Raw genomic sequence first — 12,500 nt, forward strand, 5'->3', positions numbered from 1 at the left:
AGCCGTGAAGAAGCTGCTGATCTAGGCATCCTCCATAGTCATGTTGATTCGATGAATGACACCCACAGCAGTATTGGATTGCCTATGATGCAAGATGAATCAAATCCTCATGAAACGCACACAGATTCTGCTTCCATACAGAATTCCCCCGAACATTATATGCCAAGCAATGAAGTCTCTTTACATGCACTTCTGATGAAGAATGCTGTGAGGACACTGCCGTAACCATCCACAATGCTCAGCCAAGGAGATCTAGCAGATCTCGCAATGCCCCCTCTAAACTTCAGGACTACTACTGTGATGCATTATGAGCTACAAGACATCTCCCCATTCTCTGTCGAAGGTTATATCCTATGCCAACCTCAGTCCTCACATAAAGCCTTCTCCATGGCAGTATCCACAATTAAAGAGCCAAGAACCTACCAACAGGCCATGCAAAATGAATGTTGGAAGAAGGCCATGGATGCTGAAATTGCAGCTTTACAGGATAACCAAACATGGGAGTTAACTGATTTACCACCGGAAAAATTCCCATTGGTTGCAAGTGGATTTTCAAGGTGAAGTTGAAAGCCGATGGCACGATTGAAAGACATAAGGCACGGCTCGTTGCTAAGGGCTATACGCAGCAGCTTGGCATCGATTACCTTGACACATTCTCTCCAGTGGCGAGACTGATACTATTCGGCTCTTCTTAGCTGTTGCAGTATCTAAGGCATGGGAAATTCATCAAATGGACATCAATAATGCCTTTCTTCACGGTGACTTGAACGAAGAAGTATATATGTCTTTACCTCCTGGTTTTCACAGCAACAAGCCGAATCAAGTATGTAAACTTCGACGATCTCTATAACGGATTGAAACAGGCCAGTCGCCAATGGAACTCCAAGCTCACTGCTGCTCTAGTTCAGAATGGATTCCATCAGTCCAAATCTGAACCATCTTTGTTTACTAGAGGTATGGATACCAATTTCATTGCTTTGTTGATCTATGTGGACGATATAATAGCTGCCAGTCCGAGCATATCTGTCATCAAATCTGTTAAGCAATTCTTAGACAAAGAGTTTAAAATTAAAGATCTTGGCCCCTAGGCTACTTCCTTGGAATTGAAGCTAGCAAAGTGAAAGGAGGCATGAATCTTTGTCAACGAAAATTCGCTCTGGACATCTTAGAAGAGGCTGGTTTCCTGGAAAGTAAGCCAGTACCAACCCCATGGTTCAAGGCTTAAAGCTAGCTCGTAATGATGGCACACCCCTGGCAGATCCGACCATATTCAGAAGATTGGTAGGGAGAATGCTATACCTTACTGCCACATGCCCAGACATAGCATACTCCGTTCAACAGCTCAGTCAATTTGTTGATTGTCCTACGGACAAACACTTAATAGCCGCTCATCGTATACTGCGTTACATTAAATTGTCACCTGGCCAAGGCTTACTATATACTTCAGATTCTCAACTTCAGCTCAGAGTCTTCTCAGACTCCGACTGGCAGCATGCGGTGACACTCGAAGGTCCATCACCGGATATTGTGTATTTCTAGGTGACGCCCTTGTGTCATGGAAATCCAAGAAGCAGATGACAGTGTCTAGGAGTTCCTCCGAAGCCGAATACAGAGCCTTGGCAGCCACAATCTGTGAGGTACAATGGCTTGTCTATCTCTTACAAGACTTGCACATCCAGCTGGACAAACCAGCCACCTTATTCTGCGACAGCAAATCCGCTATAGCCATAGCGGGAGAATCACGTCTTCCACGAACGCCACCAAACATATTGACATCGACTGTCATATCGTTCGGCAGAGAAACTTAACCAAGGCCTTCATTAAGCTTCTGCCCGTATCCTCCGCCAATCAAGTGGCCGATGGTTTTACTAAGCCTCTTGGCTCTCAGATGTTCCAGACCTATGTATCTAAGCTGGGCGTTCAAATTTACACGCTCCAGCTTACGGGGGGGTATTAGAGCATGATGTAGAAGGGGATAATGTGAATTAGTCGAGGGCCTTCTGGTCTTTGATCATCTTGGCAGTTCCAACGGCTTTTGCCGCCCTTTCTTTGTATATATGCTCTTCTTGTATTCGTCTAACAGAATGAATGAAAACCATTCTCATCATCCTCTTATCTCAATTCCTCTCTGCTTTTTCCGTTCATCTCCTTGGCTGATCTCCGACACCAGCAAATCAAACTACATCTGAAACGAAAGACTAAATACGCATGTCTACATGCCAACTTGAGAGACCCGAGATAGAAGCAAGAGATTCAAATAAAAGCTTAATTTGCAGCTACGATGAAAAAATAAGGTTCTTTAGTAATGAAAATCTTGCAATCAATAATAGATAAGTGAATTTCCCTCTTCAATCATATAGTTAGTCAAAGAATGCTGAATTTCACATTACACTGAAATTTACAAGATTTCAAATATTTTGATAATCCAAATATTGAGTTATATCGTGATGATACCCTAGAGCATATCTATACTTTGTGGACAAATTGGAGGTCACTTTTGAATATAAAATTTCTGAGACCTTGCATCAAGTTAAGACCGAGGCTTTAAAAAGTGTTCCACCTGGAGTAGATGTTGAAGATTGGAAGTGGTTTGTCACTAACAAATTTATGACAGAAAAGTTTCCAAGTATGTTGATCTGATATGGTAATGACGGTTTTATATATTATAAAAAAATATTTTTTATTTAAATAATCACTTACATTTGAAAGTTATGCAGAAAATCAGTTAGCAAAACACTAAGAATAGGTCAACATCAGATATGGGAATGCCTATCGCACAGGGAGTAACCCACATAGAGAAATCATATTGAAAATGTACTAAAAAAAACAGTTCTGCTAGTTATCTATGAATTTTTTTTTCTTTTTTACCTAGAATGACATTTGTTTTTCTCAACTTATTGGGAGGTAAAGATTCACAACCGCCTGACTTGGGAGTAATTTTCTTAAAGACTAGAAGCAAAATTGAAAAATTAAATGGGACAAAAGAAGAAGAAAAATATGTAAGCTAAGTGTCATTATTTAGCCTTTCTGCATTAATCTTTTTATCTTGATATACTTCTGCATTAATCTTGTTTACTTGTATTTAGAATGAAATTGTGAAGATTATTAGGTCTAACCCATCACTTTCAAACCTTGAAATTGTTGAAAAACATTTTGGACAACAACGTCATGGTCATGTATATGGTTATGGGGGTGGAGTGAAGCGAAAAAACTTAAATGACACAAAATCTATTTACATCAAAGAACTAGAGGCTAAACTCCATGAGAAGGATGAAGAAAACCGTGACCTTAAGAAGCGCATGCATATATTTGAAAGTAGGTCGATCCGAATAGAGAATGGAGATCCACCATTAGTTACAACTACAACTACTAGTGATGACATCCAATAGGTACATAAAGTTAATGGAGAGAAACCTTTAATGTTGTTTATTATATAAGGAAATAACTAACTGATATTATTTTTTGAGTTCCTTATACAAAATGACTAAATTTTTATTATTGCAGGGTGCTTAGAACTCAAGATATGAACATTAAATAGCGAAATTTCACAGAAATTTTGCACAAATTCAAACCCTAATTCCCCAACCCTAGCTTAAATCCAAAATTGTTTAGCATAAACACACACATTGATACAATCAGATAACTTTTGGATGAATTTGACAGCTTATTACATTACAATAGAAAAGCTAACCTTAAAAGCTAAACCTCAGTTCTTCACGGCGGCGGCGGTTGGACCGACGACGACAGAGGATGGAGGCGGCGATGGCGGCAGAGGTTGGACACGGCGACGGCGTCGAAGCTTGGACGCGGCGGCGGTAGGATAATACCTATAGTTTCATTTTATATACACTATAGTTTTATTACAACACAACTACAGTATTGTTTTGATATAACTACAGGTTCGTTGGATAATATACACTCAAATATGTGAAATTATTATTCAGTTTCATTTTGTATACACTGTAGTTTCATTTCAACACTTCTATAGTTTCGTTTCAATTCAATTGCAGTTTCATTTGATAATATAAAAACAATATGTGAGACAGTTTCAGTTTAGATACACTGTAGTTTCATTTTGTAATTAACACACCAAAAATACGCGCTCCGTTAAGCTATAACGGCTGTCATTTCTTTACTTAAAGAAACGGCGCCGTTTTTGCATCATGGTCTACAAAGCTTTGTGGACCGTGGTCCATGATATAATTGCTAAAAAACCAGGCTACCCACAAGTATATTGATAAGTACGATTAATATATTTAATTTAGATAGTTTATTATAATAAATTAGTTTTATTTATTTAATATTATATTTATTTTAAACTTTATTTTATATTTTGTATTAATATAATAGTTATTTGAATAATTTAAGCTTAACTGTCATTTTTGGGCCATGGGGAATACATTTGTTAATTAATAAGAGTTGGGCAAGGTGGAATTAAAGTAGGTTAATTCTTCTTTTTTTTTTTTTTTTTTTTTTTTTTTTTTTTTTTTTTTCTTTTTTAATTTCAGCAGCCCAAACTACACATGCATGATGCAACCATGTGCACCTTGCATGGTGCACACGGTTGTAAAAACGACGTCGTTTTGACGTCCGACCTTTAAAAAAAAAATCAGAATTGCATAACTACACATCCATAACTTCATAACTATAAATCCATAATTGCATAACAACAAATCCATAACTTCATAACTATAAATTCAGAATTGCATAACTACACATCCATAACTTCATAACTATACATTCAAAATTGCATGCATAACTATACATCCATAACTTCATAACTATACATTCAAAATTGCATAACTACACATCCATAACTTCATAACTATACATTTGAAATTATAACTTCATAACTATACATTCAGAATTTCATGCATAATTAGACATCCATAACTTCATAACTACAAATCCAGAATTGCATAACTACACATCTATAATTTCATAACTATAAATATAGAATATGAAATTATAAAATTATGAACATATGTTTACGTAACTAAAGGCAATCGAAAATGATTTTTTTTTTTATTTAAGTAAAACGATGCCGTTTTTTGCATCCGGGTGCACACAGATGGACAACATAAATTGCCCCGTTTAATATATTTGTCCTTTCTTTATCTTTTTTTCCCTTATAAGCTTTTTACGTACGTAGACACCAGCGAAACTTCTTCCGAGCGTCTTCTGTGAACGCAGCGATGACATCGGCAATGGGAACTCCGTTCGCGGTCTGCTGCGATGAATGACTCCATGGGCGAACAACTTCTGCGACTGCTTCGAACTGCTAGTCTGCTACCACAAACGGACGAAATCAACTGGAGCTTATTTTCTTTGGTGCGTAGTATTTAGAAAATAAATATTATTTATTTTCTAGGTTTTATGTGGTTGAAGAAATTGATTCAATTTGAGGATGTTAGGGAAATTAGGATTATTTTTAGCTGATTAGGGTGCTGAAATTAGTATAAATAGGCCTGAATTATTCAATAGAGGACAGTCAGTACATTTTATTATGATGTGTTGTTAAGTTTATTTTCCAACTCAATAATAATTGAAGTTTTAGTTCTGTTAGAATTGTGAGATCTAATTTGATTTTCTTTTATGCTACACTATTTATATGCCTTCTATTATCTTGATATTACTGCTTTGATTAATTGTACAAAAAGGATCTGTTGTTCAATTATCAATCCAGTAAATTGCCATTTCGAATTCTTAAATCTGTAATTGTTTAAGTGTTCTAAACCTTAGTCGTAAAATAACATAGTTGATTATAAAAGAGATTTTCAATCTTATGTTATGGAGATGTATAGTCTAGTTTAAATGGACTGAGCTTGCGAGTCTGTCGGCTAAAATTGGTAGTCTTTCTAATTCTTAATGCTGATAGTTAATTAAATCCTAAGGGCTTATTTAGGGTTGTTAATTATCTAGAGAAGTAATTGAAGAGCCTGTTTTGATTACCGATAAAGTAAGGAGAGATATGTTGTTAGATCGAGCTTGTTAATAACAATAACCAATTTGGTGTAGGATAAAAGAATTTACACTTGGCTAAAGTGTCATCTAGCACCATGAACCATATTTGATTATTCATCCCGCACCATGAACTTTCATATCGTATATATCAAGCCACAAATCAAGAAAAAAAAAATCACCTAGAACTTTTAGCAGGTTATCATATCTTCCTGTTGACATGGCCTGATGTGGCATTTCTCTTTACCTTATGTTGTCCATGTAAGCATTTACATATTTAAAATTTAAAAAACAAAAATTATTATATTAAAAAAACTATAATTTTCTTCTCTTTATTTTCATAATTTATACTTTTTCAAATTTTCAATCCCAATGTTTCAACGTTCTTTTGTTTTTTGGAGAATTCATATTTTTGGCTAATTTTTTGTTTAGTATTATTCTAGTTTTCCTAATTTATAGAAATGCTAATTTTTTTTGTTTAGTATTTTCCCACATAAATATATCCATCAGCACTTTGAACAATAGTTATGTTGTGAAACCGAATGCACCATGCATGGTGCATACGATGCAAAACAACGTCGTCTTTACTAAAAACGCGCGTCCCACTTAAAAAAAAAAAATTCAGGTTTGATTCTCGGCAATAGCATTATTGTGGATATGTAGTTATGAATTTCTAGATATATAGTTATGAATTTCTGGATATATAGTTATGAATTTCCGGATATTTAGTTCATTCATTGTGGATATTTAGTTCAATCATTGTGGATATTTAGTTCATTCATTGTAGATATTTACTTCATTTATTCACTGTGAATATATAGTAATGAATTTATGGATATATAGTTATGAATTTCTGGATATATAGTTATGAATTTCTGGATATTTAGTTCATTCATTGTGGATATTTAGTTCAATCATTGTGGATATTTAGTTCATTCATTGTGGATATTTAGTTCATTCGTTGTGGATTTTTACTTCATTCATTAACTGTGGATATATAGTTATGAATTTATGGATATATAGTTATGAATTTATGGAGATATAGTTATGAATTTGTGGATATATAAAAATGCTATTGCCGGGAATCGAACCTGATTTCTTTTTTAAGTGGGACGCGCGTTTTTTTAACCAAAACGACGTCATTTTTGCATCCGTATGCACCATGCATGGTGTATACGGATGCACAACATAATTTGCAAGGGCCCTTTGAATATATATTGCTTATTCATCCACATAAAACCATTTAGATGGTTAACAACTAAACCAAGTGAAATTAAAAAAAAAAAATGAAATGAAGTTACTAATATAAACTGTAAAATATATATATTGCGAAGAACAAAACAAAATAAACTCCCAATTCATAATCTACTAGCTAGTTAAAAAACAAAATCATATAGATATAGTAGCTATAAACACCAGCTAGTTAACAAAAAAACAAAAACAAAAATAAAAATAAAGAGAAAAAAAAAAAAGTGACTCCATCAATCTTCATTTGCCTTCATGGTCCCATTGAGCTTGACTCTGCGCAAGCTACAGAAAAGAAGAAAGCATTGTCAATAAATCATAAACTGCTAAGAGCCATCTATATGAGTTATTTAAATCCGCATTATGTTCAATTAATTTACCTGACATTCTAACAAAGCTTTCCTGAAACAAGTCTGTCCCTCTTCCACTTCCTCTCCCTCCTCCTCTCACTCTCCCTCTCACAGCAGCCAATGGTCTTCCTCTTCCTCCAACAGCAGAAGAACCATCACTCTTCCTCTAACAGTAGAAGAACCAGCAGATTCTGCTTGTTGGGTTGACAATGTAGGACAAAATCGTTTGTTATGTCCATTTCCCTTGCATAATTGACATGTCATAATTCTTCCTTTTTTAGACAACTTTCTAACTCTTCACTCATTTTTTGCTTGTTTTTTTTTTTCATTTACTTCAAGCTTTCTTTTTTTTCCTTTGGCATACCAGTCATCTTCGTTGGAATAGGAGCAAGTATTTCATCACCTTCAGTCCTTGGCCAAAAGATTTCCCCATTCAATGACTAGTAAAACTTAATTAGAAGAAAACATTATATTCCAGTTTTGTATTAATTAATTAATAAACTAATGGTCTAATAGCTAATTTCATATATGAATGCAGAACTGTAAACATGTATTCTTTTCCACTTTTCTAACACTTTGTCCCTATCTTTTCAAATCAAAGAAGCTTAGTAGGACCTATTGTATCAAAAGCATACACATTTGTATTCACAGTAACTGTACATCAACATTATATTATTCACAACTTTGCGCATAATATATGTGATGTGTATAAATTTTTCCCTTTTCTGTGAATAATATATATATATATATATATATATATATATATATATATATATATATATATATATATATATATATATATATGTATAATGCAAAGAAAAGAAAAAGAATGTACGCATCATATATATTATGCGCAGCAACAGTACAATATATATAATTCACAGAAAAGAGAAAAATTTACACATTATATATATTATGTGCAGCAACAGTACACACACGCACACACACACACACACACTCACACACACACACACACACATATATATATATATATATATATATATATATATATATATATATATATATATATATATTATTCACACAAAGATATAGAAATATTATATAACAGAAAAGTATAGAAACATACATGTTAACGCAGCTAGCGCGCTTCGTCACTTTCAACCTGCCGTCACCTTCAGCCTTCCGTCACCTTCAGCCTAGAAACATACCCACTAAATCAACTTAACATGGATTTTCCACGCCTGGGTCATCCTCGTTTGAATGCTACGTCTTTGGTTGAGCGTGGTTTCATATACGATTTGGGGGGAAACTGGCGCCCTGTCAGCAGGAAGATAGGGAAACCTACTAAAAGTTCTAGATGAATTTTTCTTTTTGGTTTGTGGCTTGATATATGTTAGGAATATATGTATTAGGATTTTGATGATACCAATGTAACTTAGATTGTAGACCCCTAATTTTTTGTCATATCTGTTGCTACCTTCGTTCTAGACGAAAGGTACCATAACTCACTGTGTAATTCTTGTTAAGGTAGTTAAACACACAAAATCGAGTTATGATCTTTTAGTTAGGTTTCTTTGAACGAAAGAAGAGCGGATGATTGAAGCAAAGCTACATCTTGGACAGACCACGAATGGATAGATGATCCTTTACCGCCGTGAACAGAAACCGAAAGTAATCTTTCGTCCAGAGACATTATTTCTGACGACCAGACTGCCAAGACAATCCATCTTCTCTCAACTCAAGAAGAATGTTGTGTCTCAGCTGATGGATCATCCTAGGAATAAGTTATCCTAAGAATGAAGAGCACACTAATCAAGGTGCATTAAATGTCATTGTACCTCTTTTCAGAGCTAGAAGACAAAACTTACAGAAGTTCTTGCCGCCAACGACTATATGGCACAACTGCATTTAATGAAGCATTAAATGTACCAGGCTCTCCGGTTATTACCCACTGGTTCATAGGTTTGAAATATCATCCCCTCCAACGGATGGATATTTTCTCTCTTATAAATACCCATCTTCTCCATGATAGAAGTTGCTGGTTTTTATCTCAACTGATCATACATATTCAAAAGCTCCTTATACAAGTTCACTCTCTTAAGCTTTTGAAAACTAGTGTTTCAAGGTGTGAAGTTTACAATAAGAATTATCAGATTTCATCCTCACAACCCTGAAGAAGTCTTGCAACTTATATACGTTGATCATCCATCATTCAACTAGTTAGTCAAGACTTCAACCCGTTGGAGAACCTCGCAGATATTTTCTTCCAACCCTCAGCTCTAAAGAAGATGTTGATAGAGGCGGAGTAAACTCTAGGAGTTGAAAAACCTTCAATTAGCTGTCCGGCTTAGTGATCAAGGAAGCTAGCTTGGTGTTATTTGTACTAGGAGTGATAGTGCAAACCTTTCACAAGTTGTGAAAGAAGAGTGGAGTAGGCACAGTTGGCCGAACCACTATAAAAATCTCTCATCTCTCTCTCTTTATTTTTTCCTTGCTTTACTTTCGTGCATTGCATATCATACAATCTCAACCGAAAGTTTCATAAAGCAACAAACTGTGCAAAGCAATATAAAACTCGTCTAGCATATCCGCTGCGTAATAACCCTGAAAGGAGTTATTTCTGTGAACATCGAGTTGAGTCTATTCACCCCCCACCCCCTTCTAGACTCTCCTTTCGAACCTACCGGGACCAACAATATATATGATGTGAAAGTTCGGGATGAATAATCGATTATGGTTCATGGTGCTAGATGACACATTAGCCTTTACACTTTATTTCAATGATCACTTCTTTGTATCAATTCTGACATTATGTCTTGGGTTGGATACTAGTTTTCCTGTGATTCATTTTTACTTAATATTCTTTGTCATTTTATTAATGCTTGTTGAACTCGAATTATCATTCCATTCTTTATTTAAATTTTGGAATAAAATTAAATCGAACCAATCTCTGTGGATACGACCTTACTCAGTAAATTATTATTTGTTGGATTCGACACCCACCATATATAATGCACTTTGCATCTTTCTGAAACGGAACAATAGATAAGTGTCTTCTAAACCGTACCCCACGGTCTTCAGTTCACCCAATCCCATTTAATCATCCCACTCATCCTAGTCTAACGTACAACTACACCGTACTTTAATCGTTAGGAACAATAACCCCCAGGATGAGTGGGATGTTAACCCCACCGTAATATCAGAATGAATAGAAGGCAATTATTATTCATTGCAATCACCAGTAACTTAACCCCATTAATTGATTTTAAAAGAAAATGGTGCATTAGGAGTTTTAATTGTACGTGAATTGAACTATCTCATCACAATATATCAAAAACTCAGATTGGTACATATGTTCACATACTAGGATTTTAAAAATGTGAATTCATCTCAGCCGTTTAAAAGACTTCATAGGGTTTTAGTAAAAAAATACGGGTAAATTTTATAATTATTGAAAATTTGAATTTTTTGTAGGGGGGGTGTGGGAAATTTTTTTTGGTGACACTGGGAGAGGAGACCAAATATTTTTATATAAAATACTCGTGACTTTTTAAAAAAATAAGATTTGACCCACTCGATCACATTTTAGTTAACCATCAGTGTCCAATTGAAGCACTTAAACTTTTTAATACACTAATGTTAATTAATATATATGAGTAAATACCACCTATGGTCCCTCGAGTTTGGTGGCATCGCCATCAATGGTCCCTAACTTCTGTAATTACCACCCGTCATCCTCCGAGTTGTGAAAAGTTACGTTCTAGCGTCCTTACGTTACTTCCTCCCGTCTCAGCCGTCAAAATGGAGGGTAATATTGTCATTTGACTTATACGAAAAGAGTTAATACCAGCCAAGGTCCCTCGAGTTTGGTGGTTTGGCCATCTTTAGTCCCAAGTTTGGGTGCTCAAGGATGGAATTGAATATCTTAGCAAGATTCTGTTGTCAAACCAATGTCCCTCGAGTTTAGGCACGACCTCTCAAATCGACCGCCTCCTCTGTCCACCTACGCCTCTTCATTTCCTCCGCGACTATGTTTCCCCCAACAAGCCATGCCTCATCTCCTCCGCCATTAACCACTGGCCGGCCACCGCTCTCTGGCACTCTACCCAGTACCTCCTCGACGCCCTCTCCTCCTCCACCGTTTCCCTCCACCTTACCCCAACCGTTCGAGCTGACTCCGTTACCTCCCTTCCTACCTCCCATTCTTCCCTCTGCTTCGCCTCAACACATGTCGAGCAGCTCTCTTTCCCTGACGCAGTTGACTCTGTTGCATCCGTGTGCACGTAGATGCACAACATAATTTGCCCCGTTTAACATTTTTGTCCTTTCTTTTATCTTTTTTTCCCTTATAAGCTTTTTACGTACGTAGACACGAGCGAAACTTCTTCCGAGCTTCTTCTGTGAACGTAGCGATGGCATTGGCAATGGGAACTCCGTTCGTGGTCTGCTGCGATGAATGACTCCATGGGCGAACGACTTACGCGGCTGCTTCGAACTGCTAGTCTGCTACCACAAACAGGCAAAATCAACTGGAGCTTATTTTCTTTGGTGCGTAGGATTTAGAAAATAAATATTACTTATTTTCTAGGTTTTATGTGGTTGAAGAAATTGATTAAATTTGAGGATGTTAGGAAAATTAGGATTATTTTTAGCTGATGAGGGTGCTGAAATTAGTATAAATAGGCCTGAATTATTCAATAGAGGACAGTCAGTACATTTTATTATGATGTGTTGTTAAGTTTATTTCCAACTCAAGAATAATTGAAGTTTTGGTTCTTTTAGAATTGTGATATCTATTTTGATTGTCTTTTATGCTACACTATTTATATGCCTTCTATTATCTTGATATTACTGCTTTGATTAATTGTACAAAAAAGGATCCGTTGTTCAATTTTCAATCCAGTAAATTGCCATTTCGAATTCTTAAATCCGTAATTGTTTCAGTGTTCTAAACCTTAGTCGTAAAATAACATAGTTGATTAT

This window comes from Ipomoea nil, unplaced genomic scaffold (assembly GCF_001879475.1).
Source record: "Ipomoea nil cultivar Tokyo-kokei standard unplaced genomic scaffold, Asagao_1.1 scaffold1558, whole genome shotgun sequence".
NCBI classification, from domain to species: Eukaryota; Viridiplantae; Streptophyta; class Magnoliopsida; order Solanales; family Convolvulaceae; genus Ipomoea; species Ipomoea nil.